Source organism: Euprymna scolopes, chromosome 13 (assembly GCF_053919585.1).
Source record: "Euprymna scolopes isolate OS-2025 chromosome 13, ASM5391958v1, whole genome shotgun sequence".
NCBI lineage: Eukaryota > Metazoa > Mollusca > Cephalopoda > Sepiida > Sepiolidae > Euprymna > Euprymna scolopes.
In genome coordinates, this window is record NC_136494.1 from 66,655,207 (window position 1) to 66,672,856 (window position 17,650).

At 33.7% G+C, this 17,650-nt stretch overlaps 1 protein-coding gene across 3 annotated transcripts in view; it reads right to left on the reverse strand.

The window, feature by feature from the left end:
• LOC145292056 (malignant fibrous histiocytoma-amplified sequence 1 homolog) overlaps nt 1–17,400 on the reverse strand; it is a 70,781-nt gene extending 53,381 nt beyond the window's left edge. For all 3 annotated transcript variants that reach the window (XM_080138101.1, XM_080138099.1, XM_080138100.1), the window contains exon 1: nt 17,283–17,400. The gene's annotated coding sequence lies outside the window, so the exon portion shown is untranslated. The remainder of the gene's footprint in view (nt 1–17,282) is intronic.
• Between the last annotated feature and the right edge of the window lie 250 nt (nt 17,401–17,650).

The following is a 17,650-nucleotide window of genomic DNA, read 5'->3' on the forward strand; positions in this document are numbered from 1 at the left end:
TAAATGCCTTTTGCTTTTTTTTTTTTTTGTATTTTTCATTGCAAGTTAAGATCGTTTTCAAACAAAAACAAAATAAGTTTACATTTTAAAGTCTTTTATATATCCTGTAATTGACAGTTTAAAAACGTTAATTACTCCAATCAGCTTGCCCAGTCATTATACCATGTTAATAAAAGAAACTACTTAACTATCAACACATAATAAAATCTAACTTTTTTCTTATTAATGGAACATAACAAAAAATCAAAGGCAATAAAAATGACATCTCATAGTTATAGAAAAAAAAAAAAATGAAGAAATTAAAACCATTTAACAACTAAATCCTATTTTTCACGGTAACCGTAACTAAACGCAATAGCAATTACTTTTCTTATGCATTTGCTTTAGTTTTTTACAATTTAAACTATTTTTAAGTCTCTTTTATTGCATTAGATATCATAATTGGCAGTTTAAAGACGTTAAAATTACTTGCAAATGTTTATTAATACTTTAAAGATTTTGCAAACAATAGGCAAAAGTTATAAGCCGTTGATTTATGATAAGTGCTTTATGTCATACCGGCTTTCGTTAAGAGTTGTACTTCTTTGTTTATAAAGCCATTCAGCGGAAGTGACAGACAAATTTTAAAGTATGGATGACCAACACTGTATATAATATAACTTCTTTGTTTTTTAAATCAAATATAAAAGTAGAAGTTTTGGTAAATTTTTACTTGGTTTCCACCTTAACATTTCCCCTTAAAATGACAACTTCTGAAGGTTTTCAGATATGCTGAAAACTAATATCAGAATTAAATTTTCCGCAAATTAGTTTTCCAGATATTAAGCAATGTAATTTCTCATGTTAAAAGTGGTGTTCATTGCTGTATGCACAAACGCGCATATTTTAGGCATAATTAATATACTCACTGTTCCATAGATAGCTATAACATATACTGACCAAACGGGTCACAGGGATTCTAGTATCTTTATATTGTTATTTTTTCCTTTTTCCTGCTATACATAAGTTCCACCTCAATTGTTGAGCTTAAAGAATTTCTTTAATTCTTCTTGGTTCCCCCATATTTATATATATTGTCTGGATTTTCCTGAAGACCCTTTAAGAATCGAAAATTCAAATTTAATTTTAATAAATATATTCACTATCAAAAAATTCTGCACTTGCTTGGTCATTTAAAACCGTTAAATTTTGAATTCCAACATCAACAGCGCTATTTAAACATCAATTTTCTATTATTTCACATGTTAATATTTTCAATTAATTATTTTTAAGGCAAATAAGTCACATATGAAAGGTAAACCAAAATAAATTGGTTGGTTTTAATTTTCCAACTGCATTTAGTTAAAAAAAATGAAAAAAAAAAAAAAATGTCACTAACAATAACGTTTACAGGTGCTTGTTTATATTGGCAATCTTTTAAAACCAACGCATTTTAGGTGAAAACATTATGTACTTACATGTAATGCCAAAATTAGTACAAATTCCAAATATTACGAAAAATGATCCAGTAGATGTGCTAGTATTTCTTTTAAATAATCCACAATGACCTTCTGTTTAAACATTGCAAACTTTTAATTTAAGCCAAAAGAAATAAGTCAGTTTGTCATACTGAATTGGTTGCACAGCTCTTCCACATTAAAACATATGATAAAACTCTTTAATCCAATAAATTCTATTTTTACTTGTAATTATTTTGCGGCGTTTATTTAAAATTGCATTTATTAAAAAAGAAAAAAACAATAGAGAAAAATCTTTATGATGTATATACTCATCACTAAACAAAGATGTCATATTCCAAAAATTACGTAAATTAAGTAGTTTTTTTTAGTGCTTATTCAGAATTGCACTCATGGAGGAAATTAAAAGTAAAGAAAATACAGAAGTCTGTATAATGTCCATATCAGCCAAAGAACAGGTATATTCAAGTACAAAGGTGATAGATCAAAGTTATTTAGCTATCGTCCAATTTCTCTGATCTCTTGTCTGGGCAAGGTCATGGAGCACATTGTGAACGACTGCCTTCACATAAAATAAGCTCATCCATCCGTCTCAATTCAGTTTTCTAAAATTGCACACTGCTGTGGAATAAGCTGGCTGTCTTTATTGGAACCGTTTCTCACTCGGTATTGCAGCAGAAACTACCCTCATTTGGCATCAGAGGCAGGCTTTTTTCTTGAATCTGCCACCATTTGTCTGATCGGCTGCAGGGAACTTTGATTGCTGGCTGTTTATCAAATGAGTTTTCTGTCTCAGCCAGGATGCCACAGGAAAGTGTTATTGCTTTTGCTCCTCATCAACAACCTGCTGACATTAATGGACAGGGCAACATCTCATTTTAACTGTGATGACGACTATTTCCAAGCTTTTATGCCAATGATACAAATTTCTGAATCACACCCAGAACCCTTACATAGTGTCAGTATACTTGCAGTCACTACTTGTTTTTGCATTTGAGTGGGCAAGGGACTGGGGTATACTATTCAGCTCTGCAAAAACAGTTGCACTATTGTCCTCTAGATTCCTCTCTCCTGTCCCTATCCATGAGATTTGGTTTCAAGACATATTTGTGCCATTCTCAAAATGTCATAACTATTTGGGAGTAATATCTTGTAATCTCAGGTTTGATGAGCACTTGTCTTATGTATCCAACAGGGTTAATAGGGAGCTTTACGTGTTGCATATCCTGAATGACCAAATTTCTCATGAATGGTATTTGCTGACTAGACTTTACAAGGCAATGATTCGTACCCATTTGGAATACGAGTCCCTATTATTCGCTGGAGTTGGCAGTGTGCTCTGATTCTCTTGAGTGTCTACAACGTTGTGCCATCAGATATACACTACATATTCCCTGCAGTAACCCTATTACCTCTGGAGTATATGATCTGCTTGAATTAGATCTGCTGTCTAATCACCAACATCTGACAGTTGCATCTGTTGCCTACAGATTATTTCATGATTCTTGCTGCACCACAATGCTTAAATATTGTCCTGCGCTATAGCTGAACATACCAAATCTGTGACAATATACATTCACATTAGACCCTCTGCATAATCACACTGTTTTTTGCTCAGAAATGTACTGACAATCTCCTCTTGCATTGTGTTCTGCAATCCTGAATGTGCTGCCTCAGAACTGTGTGAATGAAGATGTATCATTGTCACATTTTCGGAGTTCTATATTGTATAACTAGTGTATGTTCCTAAGTTTTATGCATTCCCTAATTAGCTAAGTAGCCTCTGTCTATTGCTAACGGCTTTTATAACCATCTATAATATAAATCTCACCTGTCTGTTTAAATGTATGTATGTATGTTTGTATATCTGGCTAAAACTTTTGATAGACGCGTCGGAATGTGACGAAACCGGTATCGTTTTAAACCTCAAACTTTTGGACAACAAATATCGAAAAATTGGCCAAAAACTTCGATTCCTTCACCCTGAATGGGGCAGTTTTCTACAAGGAGGGGGGGCGTCGGTTTTTCCACAGATATTTTCGGAAGTCATCCATTCTTTTCGATTGACTAGCCTTTATTTTGACGTTCATCACTTTCTGTTTTTCGATCGACGCAACAGCAAAGATGTCACTTTTTTTTTCACGTTCATTTCCTCCTTCGCGGTACAGGTTCAAACCTGTCTGCCTGCCTAGTACCATATTTTTTTTTTTGCTCAACACACACCTCCAAACAACCGGGCAACGCCAGGCACCCAGGCTAATCGCTTAATAAAAGGAAAAAAAATAAAATATAAAAAATAAAATAAATAACAAAAAATGCAAAATGCGACAATATTGAATGTTTTGTTTGATAAAAAGTTACAAGTAATCAAAAGAAAAAATTTGATTTTTTTTTTTTAACTATGTTGACAGTTTTATAACAAAAAATATATATAAGCTTCAACCTTACAAAAAAAGAAAATGAATGCAGCGGAATAGTAATTTAATGAATAAAAAAAAAAAGTTGCAACAACGTTTTTGGCAATTCAGTATCTTAACTCACTGTTCTAAAGGAGACCCTTAGAACAATGGGTTAAGGCATTCTTTTACTAAAGTAGTTGAAAATTCTTTTTTTTTCTTTTAATAACTCGAATGTTTTTAAAAAAATAGCGGAGGGTCCCAGCGTTGCCCGGGTGTTTAGAGGTGTGGATGTGGGGTGGGGTGATTTTTTAATTATTACTAGTTTATTTTAAGCTTCTTTTAAATGGTACAAAACTTATGATGATAATATTAACTTACATTACAGTTACATTGTGTTACATATAGCAGGTAATTCTGTGGCATGCTTTCGAGGTATCTATCTATAAGATAACTTCATGTATATGTTTAGTCTTTATGTCATTTACACATTTTTTTTTAATTTAGTATTAGTCAAGATAATCATATAGTTTTCCGACCTAGTAAAAGATATATACTTTTAACGTGTGTGTGAATATATATATATAATAATTTATAAAATACACTTAATATTCCGCGTTTTATCCACTCTAGGATTCTTCAGTGTAGCTAAATCGCCATATATATTTTATAAATTACTAACTAGCTCTACCTACGTATTGAGCACTTTTGAAGTAAATACTTAAAGTTTACGCATAAATTTATACTTTCGTATATTAATTTTATGTGAGTAAATGAAGTAGTTATATATATATATATACTAGCATGGGTGCCCGGCGTTGCCCGGGTGTTTGGAGGTGTGTGTGGAGCAAAAGAAAAAAAAGTGGTAGTAGGAAGGCAGGCTCGAACCCGTACCGCGAAGGAGGAAAAGAATGGGAAAAAACATGACGTCTTTGCTGTTACGATCACCGGCAAACCGGAAGTGACATAGGTTTAAATTAAGGCTAGACAATCGAAAAGAAGGGATGACTTTCGAAAAATATCAACAAAAAAAGCGACCCCTTCCTGTAGAAAAATGCCCAGTTAAGGGTGAAGAAATGAATGTTTTTAGCCAATTTTTCTGTATTTGTTATCTGAAGGGTCGAGCATCAAAACGATACTGATCTTGTGAAAATCCGTCACCTCTGTCGAAAGTTTTAGGCAAACATGCAAACATACATACATTTATATATTAGTAACTCAAATTTTTGACCCAAACCGATTAAAAAAGCTTGCCCTATCTCTGAATACCCTTTATGCAAAATTTCAAATGTTTAGACCAAAAATTGTCTGAGTAATTTGGTAGAGACCAAAGCGGTCAAATTTTTTTTAATTTGACCCCTATTATGACCCCATAACATTTATTGTTTTGGGCTCAAATCAAGTTATTAAGTTAGATCCATGTCCAAGGAACTTATATCTAAAATTTCAAGTGTTTAGACCAAAAATTGGCAAAGGAGTTTAGTAGAGTTCTCAAAGGTCAAATCGTTGAACTTTGACTCCTTAACAGCCAAATTTCTGGCTGAAAACCGATCACATAGATTTTCCCAAATCTCAGTACCCTGTATATCAAATTTCCAGTCTGTAGACTAAAAATTGACAGCGTTATTGTGTAGGGAAATGTACACACACAGACACACACGTTCACTTTTATAGATATATAGATAGATATATAGACTAATAGATTAAATAAAAATATATGCGTATACATAAATATATATGGAAAGAATTTTTTGTTTACTGCAAAGATTTTACACAAGTATTATGCAAGTATAAATCATATAGAATATCTGCATGAATATAATTACACGTAACAGTTAACTCTAGATGATCATTCCATAAGAAACCCGAAAAAACTAATAGGGAATTAATTAAAATGAATGTTTAAAAGAATATGCAAATTAGCTACATCTTTTTCTAATGAATGCATTTCCACAACCCATACATAAGAAAATTGTATTTTCTTTTTAAATAAATAGAAAAGAGGGTTTTTAATATGAATATCAATACACACAAAAGAAAAACGAATTTATAGGAGTATAGATTAGCATGGGTGCCCGGCCTTGCCCGGGTGTTTGGAAGTGTATGCTGAACAAAAAAAAAAAAGTCAATTTTTTTTAAACTTTGACCCCTATTATGACCCCTTAAGGTTTATTGTTTTGGGCTTAAATCAAGTTATTAAGTTAGATCCATATCAAAGGAACCTATAACTAAAATTTCAAGTGTTTAAACCAAAAATTGGCGTAGGAGTTTGGTAGAGTTCTCAAAGGTCAATTCCTTGAACTTTGACCTCTTAACAGCCAAATTTCTGGCCGAAAACCGACCACATACATTTTCCTAAATCTCAGTACCCTGTATATCAAATTTCGAGTCTGTAGATTAAAAATTGACAGACATGATGTAACTTCAGGTGTATCTTGTCGAACTTGGACTTTTAAGACTCCCAAAATCCATACTAGAACTGTCTGCAAGAAACCGTGGTGCAGTAATTAGAGTATTTGGAAAAATCAATAGTAAAAGTGATATTCTCCTGAAGATTGAAGGTTCAATTGTCAGTGTGGGTAACCAAAAAATAGAATTGCAAATTACTTAGGACCTGCACCCAGTCATGGCTGATGGAATGAGAGCATGCTACTCCCATGAAGTAAATAAACGGTTCCGTCTGAAATTCCGTCCAGCCTGAAGAAGGTCCAAGGTTATACGGACTAAAACATTGTAAAAATGACACTCAAAATGAGAACAGTAGTCCAAAGAATCCAAATAATACAAATATGTAGTTTCTATGAAAGTCATCTTTATACAAAATCTACTTTATTTTGGGCTAACATGTAATCAACTATGTAATGATTGGTATGTGGTTCGGTTGGATAACGCAAACATGTCAAAACACATAGTGATACATCGGACGATTAGAACACTCTAGCATATACCTTGCACATGCATGACTTTTAGCCATTTCCGTCCAAAGCTCTTTTGCGTCTAATATAAACAGTACCAGTCGAGATGCCAATGTAACAAGATGTCATGCTTGCCCCCTTGTCTCTCATCATGAATGACAAGAAATGAGATTCAAGACCAAGACCCAAATATCTAAACTCAGTTCTTTTTCTCTAACACATACCGGCCGAACCAACCTGTATTATTACGTTGATGAAACTCTTAAAGTTAATATAAATTGTAAGGATGTTTGTCTTTTTAACTGAAACTTCGTCTTCTCCATCTCAAGGCCAGTCAGCTGCATACAGACGTTCTGTGATCCTAATACACAAAATGCCAATCTCAACATTCCCACCCCCACCCCCACCCCATCAACTCTACAGCACATTCTGATTCTAGGGTCTGGCTTTTGTTTGAATGAGGTATTGTTTGATTCAGTCCTAGGAGGCCATCCTCCCAGAAGTTACCTTCTTTGAAAGGATGGAGGCGGGGGGGGGGGATCTAAAGGAATTCGACTTTTCCATTCTTGACCATTAGTACTTGCAAAGAACGGGTACCCAGAGTCTTTCAGTTCTGATGAAGTTAGTTCCAAATATTGATAGAGAATCTAAAGTAAGTTCCGGAAATGACCAACACAGTTTACGATTTGAAAATTGTTTAAAAAAATATATAAAAAAGTAGATGACACTAAATATGTGAAGGGTTGGGTTGTTTGTTTTTGTTTGTTTCTTCAAATTTAGCACCTAAAAGAAATAATAAAAAAAATAAACTTTTTAAAAAAAAATCTTTAAAATAAATCTATACTCCTATAAATTCGTTTTTGTTTTTTTGTGTATTGATATTCATATTAAAACTCCTTTTTTCCATTTATTTAAAAAGAAAATATAACTTTGTTATATAAATGTCAGGGAATTGCATTCATTTGCAAAAGATGTAGCTAATTTGCATATTCTTTTAAACATTCATTTTAATTAATTCCTATTAGTTTATTTATGCAGATATTCTACATGATTTATACTTGCATAATATTTGTGTAAAAAGGTTATAGCAAACACAAACCTATATATGCGTATATATATTTTGTCTAAAAATGTTGCCTACTAAACTCCTGTCAGTTTTTGGTCTACAGACATGAAACTTAATATATAGAGTATTCAGACCCATGCAAAACTTTATATTTGGGTTTTAACCAGGAAAATTGGTGCAGAAGTGTGAAAATTATAAAAATGGAATTTGCCTGATGACGGTCGAACGACGGTATTACGAATATGCATGCATAACGTAATAGCTATTAGTTCATGTTTAAAATTTGAGTCTTGCAGCAAACATGTCTTCATAGCTCAGGCATTAAAGTCAAAGGAAAAAGTAAATCGTAAGCTAAACATTTTAGTTTCGATTCTCAGTGGTGGCACACAAGTCATTTTTTTTTTTTTTACTTTTTAAATCGTTACTATATATTGGGTCCAATATAATATAATAATAAATATGAAATCTGCATTAATCAAAAAATTACGACCAAGCAATGCTAGGAAGCCTGCTAGTAAAATAAATAAATAAAACAAAATAAAAAGACAAGAAGGTAGCTTGCAAATCATCAACTGCTTTATTGATTTCCAGGATTAATGAAATTCTCCATCAGTATTAAAATCTTCTGGGTGTCCATTCCTTACAAGTAACTGGCTATTATTGTACCCTTCAAGAATGCCCCCTCTGGGGTGATGAATGACTCCAACCCGTTAAACTAATCATATCTAGTCATGCTGAAAGTAGGAAGAAGGTATTGGCCCCTGCCTACTGAGTTGCCTGAACTAGTTTATATGTGTAGATCCTACCATGGAGCATTCATAAATATTTATGAGTGGGCTATAGGTAATCCTACGAAGGGCCATATGTCATACTAGTAGACAAGATTCATCGACTTGACAAATTATTGCCAACAGATGGAACCCAAGATATTCTCCAAAACAATCTATTCCTAAATTCAGTAATAATTCTAACTATGCAGGTGATTTGTGGAAAGTTAAAAAAAAAAAAAAAAAAAAAAGAATGACTCTTACAATTGCACACCACACGACATTATAATTAGTGTATTGTACTTAATTAATAGTTTTACACATTTAATTCAATATACATGTAATTGATAACACTTATTACAGACTATTATTTTCACGTACAATAGTTTCGCTTTTATTTTTTGGTTTATTTTTTCTGCATTTAGTGCAATACTAAATGATAAGGTCACCTCAACAGTAAATAATCATTCTTTCCTAAAAAAAAAAAAAAAAAAATTTTTAAATACGTATTAACTGTAACATAATTAATGTTGCTATTGTTGATATAAATTTATTTTTAAGAAAATACACAGTAGGAGATGGTCATTTTATAGTATAGACAACAAAATGTAAAAGTGTTAAAAAAAAAAAAAAAAAGAAAAAAAAAAACAACAGAAAAAACAAATAAATGTTACCAAAAGCAAGATAAGTTATTCTTCTACTTATCTGGATAAGTTTTTTTTTTTATATGTGTTTTTGTTTTGTTTTTACTCAAGTTCATCACAAACAAGGCATGTCGCCACTTGGACTTAAGGGGGCTAATATTTGGGACCATGCCTAGGAAAGATTAACAAGATGTTGGTTTACATTACATTTAAACTTCTGCATATCAGTACAGTCAGGGAAGCAGGTAGCAGAGAGGGAATTCCAAAGTCTAGCTATTCAAGGCAAGAAACTATTACAGTAGAAAGTTTTTTGGCATTTAGGGACCTAACAGTGAGGGGGGGGGCGGGTAATTTTGTAGCTAAGGAAGTTTGTAAGGGATAGGTACGTCAAGGGGCACAAGTGCAACGAGTTTATCAGAGCACATTCCATTAAAATATTTGTAAAACAGGTACAGTGATGCAGCATTGGGGGGGATGGCACAAGGATTGGAGCTTAGTTGACAAAGTAGGAACAATTAGATTGAAGATTCTTTTTTGCACCAGCCCAGATGTGGCAACAGTACTTCATGCATGGGTGAATAGTGGCTTTGTAGAGGTATACTCTCAGGTATTAGTAGTCTTCTAACACAACTGAGAGAACCCATTTTCTTTGCAGCAGCCTTCGCAATGTCCTCAATGTATTTGTTCCAGTTCATATCTCCTGTGAATGTTAAGCCAAGGAGTTTGAAGGAAGAATTCTCAGGTAGGGTTTTATTTGTCATGGATATTGGTGGTTGGAGAGGCGTCTTGTAATTGTTAAAGGAGAACAGCTTAGTCTTACTAGCGTTAAATGTTACCATTCATTTATGGACCAATTCCACTACAGTGTGGAGATCATTTTCTAAGGATTTTGCGATTGTCTTAGATTTGTGTACGTCTGTTCTTCTCTCGTGAATGTTATAGAGGGTTATATTATCAGCAAATATACTCATCTTTGACACAATAATACCAGAGAAGTTGTTAATGAATATCAGGAATAATAGTGGTTCAAGAATCGACTCCCGCATTAACGTTATGCTGTCAGGATGTACGTCCATCAATGACAACCTGAATTATAAAATTATAATTATCTAGGAAGGATCTAATTATATTTAGTACTCGTCCAGTTATACGGTATGATTAAATTTTCATTAGCAGCCCTTCATACCAGATTCTGTCAAAGGCTTTGAATATATCAAGGGCTACAACCCTGGCTTAACCTGCCTTATTCAGTGCATGGTATATGCATTCAGAGCCGACTGTTAAAATATCTGCAGTAGAACAACATTGCCTAAATCCACACTGTTTGTCAGAGAGAAGATTAGCTTTTGCGAGGTGGTGGACTAGTGAAACTCTTCATTGATCAAGGTCTCAAAGATTTTAACGAAGAGGGGGGGGGGAGACTGACAGGATGATAATTGAGAGGGTCAGTCCTTTCACAAGAATTCTTGTACATTGGTTCCACAGAGGCCATCTTCCAGCTATTAGGGAAACAAGATTCAGCAAGGCATTTGTTATAGAGTTTGGAAAGTATGGGGTTAGCTCAGCTGAGCATTTTTCAATTAGTATAGCAGGGATACGATCAAGCTCACATGCCATGGAAGTGTCTAAAGGTTTTATGATATTGCGGACATGAGAATGGGCGATTTTCAAATCATCAAGTGTGGCTTCAGTCCATAAAGGGAAATTTTGGAGACAGTTGGATGCGAATCACTGGGCATGTGACCTTCTAGTTGTTGGATAATGGAGGAATTACTGATTGCCCTTTACACTATTATAAATTTTCCAGAAATCATGAGTTCCTATCTTCTGTGATTCTATGCGTTCTCTGGTTATTTCAACATGTTTTCTTTTGGCTGTGGCTATTTCTCCTTTACAATGATTCTAGCATCTATAAATTTTTGCCTATTTGTATTTGATTTATGACATACAAGCCAGCAGAATGCATGCAATGACAGCTGCACAATCTGTAGTGAACCATGAGGGTGAGTGGAGCTTGCTATAATGCTTAATACTTTTAACTTATTTTAAAACGTTTATTTACTTCAAAACACATCCAATAAATCATACCATGACATTTATTGTGAGAGTTTCTAGTAATATTTTGTTCAATTTTAAAGTTTGGAGCGCTTATCAAGACTCTCAGTGTTAGCCATTTTGTTCTTGTTCTAACTTAAGCAGTTGACACTACTCATGTTTTGATTTAATTAAACACTTTTAAATAAGTTAATATAAACAAAACGGGTTTGTTTTACCTTAGGCATCAAACCGAAAACGTGGTATCTATGTGGATAGAAAAGTAACTTGTTTTGCCTTTGATAACATTTTAGCATTTTTTCACTTTAATTGCAACTCAACATTCACTGTTAAATTGATCACTTTTATAGGTTTTCGAGTACGCTGAAAATGAATATCACATTTAAATTTTGGGTAGACAAGTAGTTTTGTAGATATTAAGACCTTTATTATCCAATGTAATCCTTTATGTTTTCACTGGTGGCTTTGCTGTTTACTTAACTGAACAAGTACTAATGCATATGCGTGTTACAAAACACTCCCCTCCCCATGTTAAGAATGGTGATGACCACTGAAATTCATTAAGTAATACATAGGAATTAAATGTCTTAATATCCAGAAAACTGCTACTTGTCTGTCCCAAATTTGAATATGATATTCGTTTTCAGCAGACCCCAAAGTCATCAATTTAAAGATAAGGGTTGAGTTGTAGTTAAAGTAAAAATTTACCAACATTTTAATATTCATAGTAGTGCATTCTTAAGTTCCGTGATTATTGGTTGTGAGTAGAGTAATAAGGCGTTAGATATTTTGTTTATTCACAGAAAGTAAGATCTTTTATCACTTTACTCCCAATAGGTATTTACGGAACTTAAAATGCTTATAACTTCCATTAATTTTAAATGCAAATAGGTCACAAATTAAAATAAACTGATTTTGATTAATTTTTCTCATTTGTTTTGTTTTTTGTTTTTTATTGCATTTTCACCCCAAACAAGGCAAAGTGCCACTTTGATGTAAGGGCTACTATCTGGGACATAATTTGTAGGGGTACTAAGGAGTTGAGCGTAGACACAATCACGTTGACACACCGGTTCTCGCCAGATCACCAAAATTAAGCAACGTTGAGCCTGGCCAGTACCAAATGGGTGACCATTTGGGAAGGCTAAGCGCTGTATGTACCTTCTGGGAAGGTTGGGCGTGGGGCCAGCACCCTTACCCCGTAAAAAGAACTCAGCCGCTACAAAAGCATCTACAAAAAGTTGTAGATGGCCTATGCCCCTTAGGGACTCAAGGCTATGGATGGAAGGAGTTGAGCAGCAAGATGTTTTTATATTACACTTGAACTTCTGCATGTGAATACAGTCCGGGAAGCAGGAACCTGGAAGGAAATTCCAAAGTCTAACAGTTCTAGGGAAAAAACTATTAGAGTAAAAGGCTTTCTTACATCTAGAGAATTCTACTTTGTAGGGATGGGATTTTGCTGCTTGTTGGGGGTATTTACGTTGGAGCATCTACCATTAAAATATTCATGAAACATGTAAAGGGATGCAACATTTCATCACTGAGACAGCAGTTGAAGCCAACTTGATAGTGCGGGACCTATTAAGTTGATGACTCTTTAGAACCCTGTAGGGAGAGACTAGTAGCAACTGCACCGGCCAAAATGTGGCAACAATACTCCATACATGAGCGAATGGTGGCTTTGTAGAAGCACAGAATATTCTCAGGTGTATGTAATTTTCTAGCATGGTAGAGAGAGCCCACCTTTTTTTCAGTAGCCTTAGCAATACCCTCAATGCATCTGTTCCAACTTGTTCTCAGTGAATGTTAAGGCGAGGAGTTTAAACAAAGTACTTTTAGCTAATGTATCATTAGCCATGGCTTATTAATGATTGAACTAGTTTCTTGTAGTTATTAAAGGAAAGAAGTTTAGTCTTGACAGCATTGAATGTGACCATCGATTTTTGTCCCCATTCCACTACAGACTAAAGGTGTCCCTCTAGTGTTTCTGACATTACCTATACATGTTCATTAATTTTTTCTCCTTATGTCTGTTATATAGCATGGTGTCATCAGCAAACATACCCATCTCAGAGACAATTTTATCAGGGAGGTCATTTATGAATATCAAGAATAATAAACGTCCAAGGATCGATCCCTGAGATACATCTACATTTATATCATTGCTTTGACATACGATCAGTGAGGAAAACCTGGATTCTTCTCTTATTTAAGAAGGATTTAATTATGTTAAGTATTCGTCCAGTAATACCATAGGATCTGATTTTTATGAGAAGACCATCATACCATACCCTGTCAAAGGCCCTAGGGCTACCGCCCTAGACTCCCCTACTTTATCCAGTGCATGGTAAAACCCACACTGTTGGTCGGACAGAAGTTTAGTAGCTGTGAGAGGTGATCTTCAGATCAGCCAGTGTGGTTTCTGTCCACAGAGGAAAATCTAGGAGGGAGTAGTTTGCTGGGTCCAAGGAATTGGAGGCAAACCAACACGTTAGCAGATTAACCTTCTCAGTTGCCATGCAAACAACTTGTTGGATGATGGGGGAATTGTTGATTGCCCGTTATTTACTACACTGTTATAGCTTTTCCAGAAGTCATAAGACCCTAATTTCCATGCTTCGATGCATTTTCTGGCGGTTTCAGTATTTTCTCCCTGGGCAGCGGTTATTTCCTACTTCTAGCTTCTCTATACTTTTTTTCTATTTGTACAGGATTTATATCAGATAAATCTGCGGTATGCATGCTGCTTTTGAGCAATGGCAAATGCACAAATAGAAGTAAACCATTGGGGAGAGGGGTTTGCTATAGAACTTACGTGTTGGAACATGTGCTTCAATTGCCGCTTTGAACCCTTTAGTGGTCTCATTTGCACACCGTTCAGCAGAAAGAGAAAAGATATTTCTCCATGGAGCTTCTCTGATGTGATCCCTGATGGCATCCCAGTCAGCTTCATTGTAGTACCTTGTTGTTTTGAGCAGTGGCTCTTCAACTTGGGATTGAAAGTTTAGTGTGATGATAATCATCATCACAGCATGATCAGTATTCCTGAGAGGGCAAGGGGCATTTGTTATACAATCCTCAGGAACTGTGGTCAGAAATAGGTGCAGAAGCCAGACTTGCTGATCCAGACGATCTGGGAAACAGGTTGGAAACGTTACTGTGTCAAGGAATTGGGTATAGAAAATTTATGCGTGATGCTAACAGCTGTTATGTATTTCCTTTAAAAATATATCTTGCCGATATTAACGTTTACGAAATAAAGATATTAAATATAATTCTAACTTATTTATTTGGTGCTTCTACATAATTTGGACAAAACTAAACCTAAAAGTTAGGTTAGGGTTATGTTAGGCTTTAAAAAGACAAAAAAAAAGTTTGGTTCAAATTCTGTAGAAATATTTATTTTAATTTGTTGATTTACAAAAAAAAAATTTTTTAATCTTTACAAATCAAACAAATCAACCAACTTCGTTTTCTAGTTAAAAAAAAAAAAAAAAATCCTTGTGAGGAGGAGAGGGATCGCCATTGGAGCCTCCTCCCCAAAAGAACTTACTTAAATTATAAATGAGAGCAAAAAAAGCAAATCTGAATCCCCCCTCCAAAACAAAAAGAAAAAAAAAAAAAGAGAAATTAAAAATGAACCGCCCTCATCTATAATAAAAAATAATTCACCTTGCGCAGACGGAACTCTTCAATAGCGATTTCCCTCCCCACCTCCAAAAACAATTTTTTTTTTTTTTTTTTTTTTTGAGAAAACGAAGCTGGGTTGACTTGTTGGATTTGTAAACAATATTTATTTAAAATGACGACCAGTGAATTTATCGGGCAAAACATCGGAAGGTCTTAATATCATAAGAACTACTTGCGGCAAGAATTTAAATGTGATATTTGTTCGAAACAGACCCAAATACACTTTTAAAAAAAATCAGCTTTTTAATGCTAAGTCTTTATTTGCTAAAAAAAGCCACAATACCTTTATTATTATTATTTATTTTATTATTATTATCATTATTATTATTACTATTATTATTTTGTAAATAGCTGCTGTTTTTGTAATTGGTTTACTTTAATCACGCGCACTGTCGTTATTTGTTGCATTATTAAAGAATGATAGCGGTATGTGGTATTATGGTGACTGATGATTATAGTTAGGAGTGGAATAGACATTTTCTAATCATGGTGAGAAAGATGATCATTAACACCCATATTTTCTCACACTTTTGAATGGCCTTGTGCCTAATTTGTTGTAACTTTATTATATTTCTGCAAATCAAGACTTCAAGGGTGACAGGAGTTTGGTCAACACAAACTTGAATGAATTTATGTAGGCAATACAAAATTCGGACTGATCCCTAAATATCTACATATTTCCCGATTTTCTTGAATATTTCAACTCTGTTACGGCTGTCAAATGTTTTATCACCCATGTCGATTAATGTAAAGGTCAAAATAATACGATGTATTATTTTGACCTTTTTTTTTTTTTTTGCAAATAATTTGGAAATTTCCCTTTTCCAAAAATGTAAAAAAAATAAATTATATATATATATATATATATATATATATATATATATATATATCGTGGTTTCTGACTGAAGGTGAACCCTTCCTTGCATTTTGTTAACTCAAATAAAATAAAATGTCCGCATGATTAAAAAGAAATAACAATAATAATAATAATAATAATAATAATAATAATAATAAATTACACAAAGTATAATCCGATTAAATCAGGTGTTTGATTAACTATACACACAGATTCGAAAAAGTTGTCAAAAAACAAATGTTATCAATGTCAAGGCAACATTTATTGCATGAGTTTCTAACACCATTTGTTTTATTTATTATTGTGAAGTGATTATCGAGTCTCCACAGACATCATGGCCATCTTTTCTTGTTCTCCAGCAGCGTTCAACATTACTCGTTTTTCGAACTGAATAAACATTTTACATTAAATAACAACACTAAAAACTTATCCAGATAGGTAAAAAAAATTATCTTGCCATTGATAATGTTTATCTGTTATACATTTGATTTTTGACAACTTTCTCATACTTCTGTGTATTGAAATACAAACCCCGGTATTTTTTGTTTAAATTATTAGGTGAAAATATAGAATAATTAACAAAGCCTTTAAATGTTAAGAATGGGTTTATAAATAACTTATTATTTCAGCACGGTCCGTAAACTGCCGAAGTACTGATATTATTTGGTTTTCTGTTTCCCGTTTCAGGAACTTGGTTTCATTTTGTGTGATCGCTTTTGGCCTGTTGCAGTAAATCGTTACCGGATTTTACCCAGCCGATGGTCATGCATGAGGAGAGGGACTGATCTATAATTATTATTACCAAGTCAATCACGAAATCAAATAAACATTTTTTTTTTTAACGATAAATGTTAATTTGTTAAGAAATGGTTTAGAGGATGAATTAAAAAAATATTTTTAGATATTAAAATTCAATGATCTTATTGAATATTTTTTTTTTTAAATAATTATGCAAGTCAGATTTTTTGTTGTTGTTGTTGTTTTTTTTTTGTTTTTTTACAAATAAGAATTTTATATTTCAAATATATCTAAAGTAGGTTTGTGTTCAGGAATCTGTATAATAACTACAGAAGCAAAATCACCTGTGTTCGTTTATAAGAAGAATTTCTCAATGAAATCACAGACAAAATCAGCCATACCAAGATTGCCATTGCCTAATAAGACTTAAAACTGTTTAATAAATGTAAATTTCGAGTTGTTATTCGTTGATAAAGTTTTTATCTATCTTTACTTATTACAAAATTAGGAGACCTTTTCGTACCAAGGTGATTGCTACTATATAGCATAAGTGTGCGCGTGTGTGTAAAGAAAAAAGATGGACGTTGCTCGCATTTTCAGGCAATTCATACTATCCACCTTTCTCGATGGACAGCGATTATTTATCACTAAAAAGATAGCATTAGAATGATCTTAATCTATGTGTATATACCTACCATGATGTTTGACAGCGTATCGTGATCCGTGTCATGGAATCGGGCCCACAGCCTTCGTTATTAACAGACTGCATTTTCGTTAACTATATGTTCTTTTTTCAGTGTCATGTCAAGGATGTCTGCAAAGGAGCTGTAAAGGGAGGGGGAGAGTGAAACGACACCGACACTGATTGGATTAGGGAGGGGTGCTTCAGATAGGGGGAAAAGAGGGAGGAACAAACAAGGGAGGTAATTACAAACAGATTATCTCCCTTGAGTAAAATGTTATCTCTATTAAAGGGAGTTAAAAAACGAGCAAAGTCTGATTTTATTTTATCTTGTTGAATTTTTAAAAAATAAAATCATTTTTCACGCTTGCATTAGACCTT